The sequence below is a fragment of the Macaca mulatta genome, chromosome 2 (assembly GCF_049350105.2).
Source record: "Macaca mulatta isolate MMU2019108-1 chromosome 2, T2T-MMU8v2.0, whole genome shotgun sequence".
Classification (NCBI taxonomy): Eukaryota; Metazoa; Chordata; class Mammalia; order Primates; family Cercopithecidae; genus Macaca; species Macaca mulatta.
Genome location: NC_133407.1, coordinates 178,284,186 through 178,299,730, shown reverse-complemented (window position 1 = coordinate 178,299,730; position 15,545 = coordinate 178,284,186).

The window sequence follows — 15,545 nt, the reverse complement described above, 5'->3', positions numbered from 1 at the left end:
TGGCCGTGTGACTCAGTTCTTGCTAATGGAGTCTCGTGAAAAGGAGGTAAGACATTTTCTGGTCTAGGCCTTAAAAAATTGATATATACTTTCTGTATTCTCTCTCCCCTTCCCATACTCTGGGACACAGACATGCCTGCAATCCAGCTGATAGAACATGCAAAAATAGACAATACCTAAAAAATGACCAAGTAATGTGATAAACGAATCATTGATCCTTGAATGATTGTGTAGAAGAAGCCATTTCTAAAACTGGACCATTCACTTGGAACTCTTGTTATGTTAAATAAAACCGTACCCATCAGCAGATCATGAGTTCTCATTATTGTAACTTTTCCTTCACATTTGGCATTAGTAGTCATTTTCATTTTTATAAGTTTAGTGAGCGTCAAATGCTATCTCACTGAGTGTTAAGTTACATTTCCCTGACTGCTAATCTTTTTCACGTGATTTTTGCTCGATTTGATTTCTTCTTCTATGAAGTACATGTTTTAGTCTTTGGGCCGTTTCTCTATTTCATTATCTTTTCCTTAGTAATTTAGAAGGGTTCTTTATAATTTGGGTGAATGCGCTAGTCTTTTGTCCATTACATTTTTTGCAAATATGTTTCATTCTCTTTATGATATATTGGTGATGTTTTTATCCGAATGAAGTCAAATATGTTAGATTCTTCTTTATTTTTGTGCCTTGTTTCTTGTTTTGACAATGCATAAGAAATTCTTTTCTTCCCCAATATAATAGAGATTTTCACTTAAGTTCTTCAAAAAGCTTTAGGCCATTGCTTTTTGAATTTAGTTCATTAGTTGACTCATTTGAGTTCTGATATGCTTTTTTTCCACAGAAGAGTAAAGGGTGGAGTTACAACTGGCAGATGAGAATTCCAAATAATCATGGGTGTGCCTATGGGCATTTGTAGTTTTTGTGAATACCATCATTCATAAGTATTGAAAGGGAAAAAGAAAGTCTGTGAAGAGCAGGTTGAAGGTATTGTCTCCAGAAGTTTCCTTAGTGAGATTTAGTGGGAAAAAATGCTAGACCTTGGTGTTAGACACATTCTTAGTTACTCATGTACAGAACAGGCTAGTTTATCAGTGATTCATGTGAAAGAGACATGGAGTTCTAACTTTTGGTTGACAAGCTAGACATGCCCCCAACTGTGTGACAAGGTTGCTAAGAAATCTAATGAGATCTCAGCTTCCATTAAGAATACAATGTCCAGAACTTGAGAGATAATATCTCCCCTGTGGCTTGTACTCATTAGATAACAATTGGGTTCTTGCATCAAATTTCAATGCTACTCTTGAAGAGGCGCACAGGTAAACTGGAGTTTATCACAAGAGGAGCAGTCAGGTTGGTGTTAGGGTGGGAAACCACTATATATATATGTGTGTGTATGTATATATATATACACATACAACAGTTGGTGTGACTGGGAAATCTTAGGTTGCAATGGAGTAGATGTTGATAGGCCATAATAATTCTGTTTAAAAATCTTAAATGTTGACCTATCAAAGAGATGACACACATTTGATCTATATTTTTCTAAGTAAACACCAAGAACCAATGGACGGAAGTTATAAGGAAATAGATTTAGGCTATGACAAAGAATCTTAATAGCAGTTGGACGATTTATCTTACAAAGAACTGATTAACTCAAGAAAGTAGTGGTCTCCTTCCCCAATACTGATGACACTGAAATGGAATCTGAAAGATAATTTATCAAGGATGTTACCAGTATTAATTAATATCTATTAGTGCTTACTACTGACGAGGAATTATTCCATGCACTCTGACTGTATTTTCCCATTTAACCCTCACAGCAGCCCTAGGAGATGAGAACTGCTTTGTCATTATTCTCTACATGAAGAGTCTGAAGTTTAAAAGGTTAAACTTTGTAAAAGGCAGAAAGCACATCTGTCTTGTGTCCAGAGAGTGAGCTCTCACCTACACTGCTTCTCACTTGTCAATCCTGTAAAAAAAGATTTGCTGTACTGAGAGAAAAACCGTACTGTGTGTCCATCCAATTCTGAGGCTATTTGATTCTAACAAAATTGAAATGTATTATCTTGGAAGCTAAAACAATAAGGAAAGTAGAGAGTGGAAGAAATGGGAAAAGGGACAGGTAAAACTTAATGAGGAAGGGAAAAGTCTGGAAAGATTGTAAGTGCAAGGCACTGGTCCAGGAAAAATACATTCCTGGCTGGTCGTAGACAAGGGATATTGCCTGAAGTTTATATACACATGAGAGCGAGGTGATGGGGAGTAGGAGACAGTAAAGACATGAGACTCATAAAAAATTTTCTTGCCTTAGCAGAAGCATCATTTGGCCATGTCACATGAGGTTCCAAACACTGCATTTTGTTAATAGTCAGAAAGAACTAAGGAAAACAAAGAAAGAATTTCGTTTTCCCCATCAAGTATCAAGAGTCTAGCAATGAGCTTACTTTCATTATTTTTCTTGCAAGTAATTAATACCACTCTTTCCTTACAGAAAGCATTGGCAGAAAGATTGTAATTAGATCCAAATGGACAATTTGTAAGGAGTCATTCAGGCACGGCTTGATTTAACAAATATTTATGGAGTGTTTACTATTTGTGAAGCACTTTTCTAGACACTGGAGGCACAGCAGAAAATAGTATTCCCCTACCCCTAAAAATAATTACCCCTAAAAATAATTTCCTATATTTTGGAGTGTATTTTCCGTGGCAGAAAGGCACACACAAAACAGATGAATATGCAAAATTTAAGGTATGTTAAATAGTCATAAGGGCTAATGAGAAAAATAAAGCAAAGAAAGTTGGTATATATGCAGAATTTTTGAAATTGTACAGGATTTTAACCAAATATGTAAATTGAAAAGAAGAGAAGGAAAATGGTCATGAAAGGGGAATGTGTTGAGGCTCACGTGGATTTAGTTCATGCTTATGAATCACAAATATTGTGAAAGGTCTTGTAGCAAAATGAAAAGGACATTAGACACATCACTTCTCTTATTTTATCCTCATTTCCTCATCTTTAAAATGGAAATTCTAATATTAGACCTGTTGACCACAAAAAAGTAGATGTGTGTCTCCAATGAGTCATTGAATGTGAAGGCAGACTTCAAAATGTAAAAGAGTATATGCAGTGTATATATATATATATTTATATTTATATATTTATACATATATACATATATAGTCACACATGTATACATATATACTTATGTAAAAATACAAATACAGAGAAAGAGAAATAAGGAAGAGGGGATGGGAGAAATTTTCTATTTAAAGTAAGATACACACATATGTTGGTCCAGTCCATCTTATAATTCATAAAACGTATCTAGTACAAACTTTCTGACAAGGAATAAGCATATCTGTGGTGGAAACCCAAGAATAGGGTTCTTTGAGTCTCTAAAGAGACTAGGGGCAACAGAATTCTTCTATATTTGGGTCTCCCTGGATTACTGAAGACTTTGCAGAGCTCTTTTAATCACCTCCTGAAATGCTGGTTTCCTTCCTCCATCCAAGAGACTTGACGAAATGGAACTTGTCAACTGTGCTTATGGTAATAAATCTCCTTTCCAGCGTTTCTCTTGACATTCTAATGTCTTCCTGAACATAATCAAAAGGTCATTTTCCACCTGAATTCATCTTCTCCAAGCTGCCTTATATTTCTGCAAATCCAAGTTTCAACAAGTTTGATTTCATTCCTTCTACAGTATTTTATTTGCTTTAACCAAGCTAAAAATCCCACTGTCACCCTATGTTGTACTCTAATAGCTTGAATGGGGATTATACTTTATTGGCTGACTGTATAATGTGGATACATTTTGAAAGCTGAACTGCTCCTTTTTCTTGAATGACAGAGAATTAAATGCTACCTTTCAGATATTGCCAAAGGATTTCTTATGATTTTGTTTCCCACATCAATTCAATTACTTTCTATGTATCAATTGTGCAGAGATCAGCATTCTCACCTAAATACAAAACACTCCCCCAGAAGCCCTAAGACTTGAACAGACCTTTCACTGTGCAATCCACTCAGCTGTAGTCATGCATTTCACAACCCTGTTCACAGTTTCTAGAGGAGCAATTCAATTATTAGCCTTTGCGAAGTTATGCATTCTTGATTGCTGAGGATTTCTTTTTAACTAAAAACAGTTGTATTTAATTTAATGTAGGTTTAGATTGTTGATTTAAGTGCAATCATCGTTTCTAAACAACACTATCAAGAATACAGTGCCATTTATAATACAGGTTGATTGGGGTGGAAGGTACGAGGAATATCCCCAGGAAAATATATGGGAAAACCTTGGACTTCGCCTTGCCAATGATAATGGCAAGAGACCGGCCTGTATTTGCTAGTTTTGTTTAACATATTTGTGACACTCATTTACCAAAGTCAGTCTGTCCACTTCCCTGAAATGAGTCAGCAACTTATTATTTATTAACAAGGCAGAACTTTGACCTTTCACTTGGAGGAACAGAATCCCAGGACGATCTGCGTGGACCACAACCTGACCAAGATCTCCTCTATACAAGGCAGGAGCCGTAGTTTTCCCAGCGGCGGGTGGTGCCCCAGCCTCCTCCTGGAAGGCTCGGGAGACAGCGCGTGCAGGGCTAGAGCGCCGCCCACCCAGCGGTCCTGGGTCAGCTCCGCGGGATGCAGGACAAGGGTCCTCGGCCATCGAAATCACTCTCCGCTCATAAAGACACGGTTCCTTGTAGAGGAAGGATTGGGGTACCACTTGGAAGCCTCCCAATCCCCCAGAAGTATCGACGGCCCTTGCTCCGAACCGCCGGGTTCGGAGATACGCGAGAGAGCAAGTGCCCGCTGAGAAGAGGAGCGGAGGGAAGAGGAGAGAGGAAACCAGGGAGAGAGAAAACGAGGGAGACAGAAAACCAGGGAGAGAGAGGCTGAGCCAGCTTCCCTGTCTGTCCAATCTCGGGACCAAACGCAACTCGGGCAGCTCCCGGCCCCGGAAGGACGCAAGTCTCGGGCAGCAGAGGAAAAAGGCCTCCCCCTCGCGGGCCCTGGGGCTGAAGGAAGACCTCGGTTGGAGGAAGGGAGGAGGAAACGGAAACGCTCATCTTTTCCCGTTTTTTTTTTTTTTGGTTTGGTTTGGTTTTTCCTCCACTGAGCGCAAAACAGAATCAGCCGCGACTCTGGCCTGGAGAGCATCTATTATTTAATGAAAAACAAGAGATCATTTTCTTCTTCTTTGAAATAAGTTCAGCAGCACTTCCCTCTCCCTCTCCTCCGTTCTTCTCCCTTGCCCAATTTACTCTCTCCGACACCGTTTCTACCGTACCCATGAAATAATCTTCCTCAGGTTTTATGTCCCGTGTATCAGGTTTTCATCTGCTCAAATGCCTTCAGAACATACTACTCCGCTAATGTGGACTTCCACTCCCAATGTTCCAATCCTTTCCATCCAAGGATTTCTTTAATTGGTGAGGTTTGTCTTTCCCTCCCTTCTTCTACCCTGTAACAGGAAAACACGTTTTCATTCCATGCCACTTGCATTCCAACCCCTTGCTGAGTTACTATTTTGCCTGCAGGCTCTCCGAGCACATCAAAGGAATTTTGCTTTGACTGTCTTTAGACCCTGGGTTGGTGCCTATGATGGGGCTGCTGTCTAGATTTGGAATCTGCACATCTTCACTCTTTTCTTTAAAGCCTATTTCAGTCCCCAGCAATAAAAACAACCAAAATGCTGAGGCAAAGCTGTGAAAGAGAATAGTTTGACTTGTATACTTATATTCTGCACCTCCAACCCAGCTCTTGCCATTTTCTCTCCCCCATACTCTTTTTTCCTCATCTAATTTCTCCTCTTTGTTAGAACTTGAGTTTCTGGCATCCCAAAAGTTAATTCAACTTCATTGAATCAGATATGAGAGAAGAGCTGGAATTTGACATTTTGGTTGTGTTGTAAAGTTGTATCACACAAGCATTCATTCAGCAAACATGCACTGAGCACTTACTACAGGCTAGACATTGGAAAGAGGCCAAGATGCCAAAGACATAAATGAGGTTTCTATTGCATCACCTTCTCTCCTCCCCCTGCTTTACTATCTCTTCCATTATAGCCATCTTTATCATCATCATTTTTTGTAATATTAACTAAGCCCTTAATATATGCCAGACATTGAGGTAGGAGCTTTACATGCATTTTTTTTTTTCATTTCAATATTATAAGGATTATCTGAGATCAGCAGCATATTAGTTCCATTTTGTAGGTGAGAAAACTGAGGATTAAAGAAGCTAAGAAGCTTCCTCAAACTCACACATCTAATGTGTTGATGCAGGGGGTTGTAAACCAGACAGTCTGACTCCGGACTTGTGGTACATCCCTTTTAAGGAGTCACTGTTTTAGTGGAGGAGTCACACTTGTAAACAGATAAATATATCAAAGAGATAAGTGCTAAAGCTGTAGAAATATAGTGGCAGCAGTGACTAACACTGCCTGGGGGGATCAGGAAAGGCTTAACAGACAATTTGACATGTGAGGTGAGTCTTGAAATATGAGTGGGAGTAACCCAGTCAAACGGATGGGAGTGGGAGGTACATTCAGGCTGAGGGAACCACATATGTAATTAAACAGTTGAGAAAGGCTGCCATGTTATGTTTAGAAAACAGTGAGTGAAGCGTAAAGTTCATGACAGAGTGCTGTGATATGTTTTGTGAAACTAAAAAGGGGCAAATATACAATTAGGGGCAAGAATGTCAAGGACTGTATAGATCTTGCTATTAAGTGTAGCTTTCATTGTGAAGATTAAATGACTCCAGTAGAGATTTTAAAGAAAGGAAGTGACATAATCAAATTTGTCTGTGTCTGTCTGTCTGTCTGTGTTAAGATAAGCAGGGGAGGTCTGGAGAATAAAGAGAAGAGCCAGATGGCAGGAACACTGGTTTTAAACTTGCTGTATAGACATGAGAGGTGATGAGGGCCTGGGCTGGGAGTAGTGGAACTGGAAAAAAGGGATTTTTACTTTCCAAAGAATATTGGCATTAAGACTTCTGTTTCTAGAATAAAAGCCTTTAAGTACAAAGAATTTCATTCAGAACAAGGAGGCCTCTTAAGAGAGCACCAAACCAGCCCTCTTTTATAGGTATAGTTAAAGTCTATGAAGCTTACGAAGATTAAACCAAGCAATCAACTAGTGGAAGAATAATAGCCACCTTTTATTCAGAGACTACTATTCACACATTTAACATTCTTTTATACATTTGACCCACATAACGACTTTTCAGGGTAAGTACAAAGCTACTCTTAACTGCACTCAACAGAAGAGGAAGCTAAAGTCAAAAAGTTGATGAAGGCTCCACAGATAGAGACAGAACAGGGATTTAAAATTATAGTTATCTAATCCCAGAATTTGTGTAGTTTTTATATGCCGTGTGCTGAGATTGAAATTTAGGCATCCTTGCTCTTAATCTCTTGTTCTCTTCACTAGTCACTGATATCTTCATACTCTGTTAAATGCATTTCAAGCATCACTGGGCACACATGCCTGACTGTCTGCTTACTCTACCAATATGCCCTAAAGCAGAATTTAATATGGATTCATTGCCTACCAAACACACTAAACAAAATATGATGATGATCTTTTTTAAAACTTGAGGGGTTTTAATGGTGAAGGAGAGAGCAAATATAACATGCAACTGCAGTCATAGATAATCGAAACTTTCTATGGCTTAGACATGAAGGATTAAGAACTATTGAGAAACAACTAAGGTTAATCAGCACTTTCCTGTCCCAGTGACTTTGCATGTATTATTTTATTTGAGAAAACTGACTTGGAGAGGTGAAATAACTTTCTCAGTGTCACACAAATTCTAAGTAGGTAAGCCAGAACTCAAACTCCAGTTTATCTGACACCAAACTCAGGCTGTTATGCACTATGTTGCTGCTGTTAGAGTGGCCAGTGAAGACAAAAGTTAGCTCCATGGACAGTATTGTGCTAATAAATATTTAACAACCAGCACTCAGAGAAAAAGCCTTTACTTGTAGTATTTGACAATTTCCAATTTCTGCAGGGCACAAATAATGCCACAGTGGCAGATTTCAAGCTGCCAACATGACATCACCAGAGGCTGCATTGAGAAGAGATGTGCACAGTCAGCTCCGGAGAGCCTCTGGCATACAATTGTACCATGGAGGAAGAGATGCTGGAGCAATATTGTAGAGGCAAAGTGGGAGAGTAGGTAATTTTTGGAGAAAGCTGGGATAATGAATAAAGGCTGGAGTGGGGATTGAATTATTCTTCAAATAATTATATTTGAAGAAGATAGACAGATTAAACTAAGTGTGGTTAGATCAAATGAAAAGAATAATTTAGGACTGGCTGAGGGCAGCTCCTTCCTTAAAATGACCATTCCTAAGAGTTGGCAATTTCTTGAAGAAGAAGACCAAAATATTGATTTATTTCATCTGAAAATGTTTGCAGGCACTTGTTTTGATGACTGCAAAAACTGAAAACATACCTCAAAGACTGAAATCAGGGATAGTTGAATCAAAAAGATTAACCGATATGAATTTCTGGCTATTAATCTACTTTTTTGTTTCTTGATAGCAAGGACAACAGCAAACTGATGAAGTTGGCATGTTGATGGAAAATTTTATAATAAAATTTAAAAGAGTAACTCACCTTCAAAATCTCCTTGTATTGTCAAATCGTTTGAGTGTACCTTATATTGACCTTATATCTAGGGGAAATAAATGTATTTGCAAATACCTCAGATATCTATTTTGTCACTTTATTTCACATATTTCTAAGTATAAAACAACACCAGTGCTTCTGTTATTCCCCACATAATTACATAGTGCATAGGATAGTAAGGAGAAAAAACATTATCTGGTACCTGCAAATAATGCGCTCCTTCCCTCTGAGCTGATAATCTAGCCCTTTAAAATAGGAAAGGATGAAAATAAAATTAGGTTTCCCACGTTGCAGTATATTTCTGTTTTCCCCCTTGCTAATCACAAGGTCCTGTAGTGCACAATCGGAATGGAAAAGCCTAGTCCTAAGAATCAATTAAAAATAATATGAGGAAAATGAAGTGGATGTCTGTCATTTTTGTGTGCTCACTGGGGAATGGCTTTCTGTCCCTGTGATTTTGAGGGGCTGTCATACATGATGCCCTCCTGCTCCCTGGCTACAGGGGTGGACATAGGACTACCTGATCAATCACGGTACTGGATCCTCTTGCTCACAGTAAATTGTTCAAAAAATGGGCACAGCCAATCAAACCGTTTCCATGAAGTTTCTCTTTCTTAAGGATTTCAGTTTCTGTGGCTACAAGCTCAGATCCTCAGGTAACCATGTTTTCAGTAGAGAGGAAGCCCGGCTATAGCAAAGAAAATTGAGAAAATAAAGACAACCAAAGGCACGTAGAGCTAAAATATGGAAAGAAGGACAAAGAGCCTTGACAACTTTGCTCAAATGCCTGGCTCCTGCTATGCTTAAACAAATACACACTTCTGGAATTCCTGGTGATTTAAACCAGTAAGTCCCCTCCTCATCGGTCTTTTTTTTTTTTTTTCCTTTAGATGGAATTTCGCTCCTTTTGCCCCGGCTGGAGTGCAATGGTGCGGGCGATCTTGGCTCACTGCAACCTCCACCTCCTGGGTTCAAGAAATTCTTCTGCCTCAGCCTCCCGTGTAGCTAAGATTGCAGGCGCACACTACTATGCCTGGCTAATTTTGTATTTTTAGTAGAAATGGGGTTTCACCATGTTGGCCAGGCTGGTCTTGAACTCCTGACCTCAGGTGATCCGCCCACCTCGGCCTCCCAAAGTGTCGGGATTACAGGCGTGAGCCACCGCGTCCGGCCCCCATCTTCTTTGTTTCTTTTGCTTAGGCTGTGTAGAGTTGGGTTTTGTTACTTTCATTACAAAAACCATGGGAAAAAAAAATCCTTACCTGATAACAGACTCCTGCTGGCTGGCTGGGATAATACAAATAAATAATGTCTCCTTAACTTTTAAAATAATGTCTCCTTAACTTTTAAGAAAAGAGGGGAGGAGAAGGTAATGGGAAAATACTAAGAGCTAAATTTCTTTCTTGGCCTATATTCTAAGATTCGCTAATTTACTCTATTTTTGTTTCTCTGACCTATGACTCATCTCTCTTTGGACATCTCTTTCTTTCATTGGCACACAGACCACAATATACTCACTGGTCATTCTTTCATTCATAAATTATCATGGCTTTATTTTATTTGTTTATTTTTTTTTTTTTTTGAGACGGAGTCTCGCTCTGTCGCCCAGGCTGGAGTGCAGTGGCGCGATCTCGGCTCACTGCAAGCTCCGCCTCCCGGGTTCACGCCATTCTCCTGCCTCAGCCTCCCGAGTAGCTGGGACTACAGGCGCCCACAACCGCGCCCGGCTAATTTTTTGTATTTTTAGTAGAGACGGGGTTTCACCGTGGTCTCGATCTCCTGACCTTGTGATCCGCCCGCCTCGGCCTCCCAAAGTGCTGGGATTACAGGCGTGAGCCACCGCGCCCGGCCCATGGCTTTATTATTTAATTCTACGTGGTAAGTCTTAACAAAACGGGCCAAAGGCAAGGCATTAAGTTGGGAAGAAAAGAAAGGAGAGAAGAGATGTTGATCATTTTCAAACTGGAAGGACAAATCATCACTAGGAGAAGTTATTTCAACTTAAATTTCACAGAGGGAATTTATGCAGACGGGGTAGAGCTACCTCAGGATAGAGCAATTTGGGAGTTTTTCTGAGTCCTTCTGGGAAGATCTGAGGAGCTGGAGGCAGTAGGAGGGAAAGCTTGAGAATAGAAGATGACTCAGCTTCTGGTGTGGGACAAAGCTACTGGTGTGAGTAACTAAGGCCCACCTTCTCAGTCTGGCTAAATGATGTGATTCCCACTCTTTATGTGCATTTCAAGCTTCTCCTTGGAGTTCCTTTGGCTTCAGAGGTTACATCTAGTGTTCATTTAATCCTGGCCTCGATATTTGCCTCAGGCCTGAAAAATCCAAGGAATAAACTTGGACTATGCACTTTTTGAAATGTCTTTGATTCTAGAAAAATTACTTGAGAAGTATACCATTTGTAGATTCTATGTGTGTGCGTGTGTGTGTGTGTGTGTGTGTGTGTGTGACCGGGACTGGTTCTGTTGCCTAGGCACTATCACAGTTCACGACTCACTGCAGCCTCCACTTCCTGGGCTCAATCAATCCTTTCACCTCAGCCTCCCAAGTAGCTGAGACTATAGGTGCACACCAACACACCCTGCTAATTTTTTGTTTGTTTGGTTGGTTTTGTAAGAACGAGGTTTCCTTATGTTGCCCAGGCTGGTCTCAAACTCGTGAACTCAAGAGAGCCTCCCAAAGTGTTGGGATTATAGGTGTGAGCCACTGCAACCAGTTAGAAATTCTTTTCTAATTGGATACATTAACCACTCTTGCACAGGATGTTTCACTCTAAAACTTGGATGCCATTCTCCATAATAAGACAAATAATTTTCCTTATGAGGTATATCAATTAACTAGATTTAACAGCATTTTAAAACCGGAAGCCAAGGTCTGAAATAATTTCATCTACCTCCTTGTCATCTAGAACACATCACAGAATTCTGGTGATTTCAATGAAAGCACATACATGTTTATAAATCTTTTTATGCATTGTCTTATATAACTGTTTTATATGTATTGCATTTTCTCACAAGCTTTTCACCTTGAGGTACAATTATTAAGTAAATTTCTTTCCCTTACAAAGAAAAGTAAACACATTAAACATCTCCACGTAATGTTAAAACGCTGGACATTAAATTAAATTAAATATTTGTCCTATAGCACTGTGAGCTGAATAGGTTATGAATCATCTATGTTTGTGGAATACATTGCTTAGAATTATAATTTTGCCAAATTCACCCGGTAAGGAACAAAGTATAAAGAACACTGAGGCTTAAATTCTTTAATACTTAACTAAGTCTGTAGACTTTGCAATATTGGTACTGCATCCATAATCATGCCTTAGTGAAATGTTATACAGAACATCATTCAGAATGTTTGCTCTGAAAAGAGTTTGGATAAATGTGCCATATTTGAAATTGATTAATGGTGTCTGATATGCATCCAGTCTTCTTATTATCCTAAGAATTTGACTTAAAAGTTATAGGGTATCTTGTATATTTACCCTACTTGAAAGAAGTAGTTTGCATTTAAACAAGAATGGTACCCATAGCTATGTTAATTTTGGTTAAGTGTTCTGCCTCCTGGGACCTCAATTACTTACCTCATATGTTATATGAGGTAGTTAGATTATTCCAGTGGTTTATCTAACTGTCCTGGAAACCTTTAGAGTGTCTACAGGAGGAGGTGAAACCTCAGGCTTCTTATCAAGATTCAGCCCAAACAGCCCCACCTCTATCAGCTTATTAATTACCTTGCACAATAATTCATGTATTCATGAACCTGACTTTTTGAATCCAATAGTCTCCTGTGTCTATTATGTGACTATTTTAAACATATGGAAGAATATTAAACAGACACAAACTTCTGCCCTCATTGAGATTTCATTATGGTAGAGAGACAGACAATAATCAAACTACATGAGTTAAATGGATATTATGCTATATGGTGATAAACTTTATGGAGAAAAATGAAGCAGGAAAAGGAATTTGGGGGCTGGGACTGACAGTTTAAATACTTGTTTATGGAAGGCTTCAATGAGGAGGTAAGCTACAGTAATAACTTGGGGAAAAGAGTTCCAAGGAGTGGAAAGAGGAAGTGCAAAGGCACTGAGGTTGGAGTATGCAAAGTACATTTAGGAGCAGTGAGGAGACTACCATGATTTGAATAAATTGAACAAGGGGTAAATATAAAACTGGACTTCAGAGTATTCCCATATTAGAAGAAAAAGGGTTGCTTTTAAAGATTGAAAACAGTTCACTTAAGATAGTTCTAAGGCCCTGAAAAATATTAAAATTCAAAAGTTCTTGCTTATAGTATATGATCAATGATCCTTGACTCCATGTTATTAATACTTCTTTTTTTGCTAATCAATAATAAAAAGTTTTTGCTCTTTAGGGAGCAAAAACATACATTTGTCCAACAATCGTTTGTTAATACTTTCCTGCAAGCTTAACTATCTTACTTAAGGGGAAAATAGTATGGATAATTAGGGCCTAGTAATTAATTAATTAATTTGACTTTCTAGAAATCCATTAGATCCAAGGTGACGTTTTTGCTTTAGAAAATCAAATATATATTATTTTCATATTTTTATAGTCATTATATATTCACCTCATATTCCTGAATAGAACTATTGCAGATCACAATGGGTAATCAATATATATCAAAGAAATTAGAGATAACTCTGGGAAACTTCTTGAAAACATATAATTCAAGTTGGAATTTCTTTTAAAGCATCAAACATTTAAATAACCATACCTTGAGTCATTTTCTACTTACTCAAAACTAAAAGAACTGCTTATTTCAGTTGAAAGTGGGAACACTCGGAAGAGAAACCCTCAAGTTAAGGGGTAAACCCAGACTGTTACACTTTTTGTACGTACATTTATGCACTTACTGAAATCACCCACGAATTATGAGTTTTTAATACACTGGGAGTTTTTGAAATTCATTTTATATAGTGTAAGTTTCATAGTCAAATAGCGTAGCTAAATTCTTTCTTCATTCCTCATGTCTGAGACAGGAAGGAAAATGACTAAGTGGATTTCTAGTTCAACTGAAATAGCTATGCATTTCTTTTTGTACCCAGACTGAACGTTCTGTGAAATAAGAACATAATGTTTATCATAGACTTTGAAAGTTTTTACTCTCCTGAGCTTCAGTGATATGTCTTTATTAGCTAGCATTATTGAAAAGGTGAGTTGCAGAATTGTATTAATTCATTGACAGACGACACGGTTAACAATTGAAATTAAACAGTAAAATTCAATGGACTCAGGAAGAGATATACCCAGAGGTCCTCCATGTGTATTTAATGCAATAACATTAGAAATCATTTATTTAAAAAAACTTGGAGTCTAGAAAAAAACAGAAATTTATATTATACAGATGTAATCTCTGTGCCTCTTTAAAATTGTATATCTTCCTAGACTTAATATAAATCCCACTTAGGCCGTTATTTCAATCTTTGTCATCAGCACATTAGCCTAAGCCCTTGCCTGGTCACTTAGAACCTTTACTAATCAGGTTTCTGTGCTCAGCATGGGCCATTTTGTTTTATTCTAATTGATGGCACATAATTTAGTACAGTCTTTCTCCCGTAGATTGTTTCCTCACTTTATACTTCAAAGTTATCACCTTGTTGACTAGGACTTGACTCATTCTTTTTGCCTTTCCTAAACCTTAGTCTGCCTAGACCAATCATTGAAGACCCAATGGATACCCCTTTCATCTTCTCATAACATGAACCCTTGTAAGTTTGTTTGAAGGTTTATATTCTATTAGGTATTTTTTCTCATCACTTATCATTCATTCACAAAAATTTATCAAGTGTCCAATCTATTTTTAAAGTATGGCTGAACATGTACTCACCGTAGGTGAGGGTTGAAGGAGAGAAGAGTGAATCAGATTTGTTGCATGCGCTTGAATTGTATACAATTTTGTTCAAGGAGTAGGAAGGCAAACAAAACACAATGATATACAGTGGTAAGAACAAATGTTTTCACCTTCCAAAACTATCTTTGTTGAAATTTCATCTCCAGTGGAAATTTTGTGGTGACTAATAAGGGGAGAAAAACTACTTCCATTCTTCAAATGCACACACAATTGACTATGTTGTCACATACTGATGGGATTAAAATTTTAGTACAGGGAAGGGGTCCTGGCCTGAGCCTTGGGAATCCTGAGTCCTGATCTCAACAGACCCTAAGTAGGAAACTTGCCTCTGGTACCATGTCACTGCTTTGAGCATATCATCCTGATTGATGATGAATTCCTTTATACTTAAAATACAAAGCTCTTCTCATGTCCCAGGTAACGTGAAATTTTTCCCCCCTGGATAAATGTTATTCATTTTTCCCTTTCAGCAAGATGTACGCTTATGATGCTCTGATGCATGACTAAACTATACAATAAATATTATTGGAATACTATGTATTCTCAATTGTAACAAAAGTGACTGTGATCTACATGTAGCTGGAAACACTCTTCCTCTCAAGAATTAAGTAAGATGGATCCAATCCCACATTGACTAGATTTTGAAAGATAAATTCTATTATATTACTTTGTGGAGCTTACATTCTCATGTTTATTTCTAACTCTGAGCTCTTGCTTATGCTACATTATTTCAGTTTAGAAATGGTCTTGTCATCTCACATGCACTGTACCTGGCCTATGCAGATAGGGTGTGCTGCTTCATTAGTAAATTTCCTTAATGCAAATGTATGTGAAAGGATGAGAGAACTTACGTTTAAATCAATCACCCCACCAAAAAAGCCATACATTTATTGTTATGCATTCTTGATAAGCAAAGTGGATAGCGATGAGCAAAGTAGACTGGAATTCAGTTCAAGAATAAGAATGCCTAGGGTAGAACCCTGGCTTTACCATTGCTATGAATCATTGGG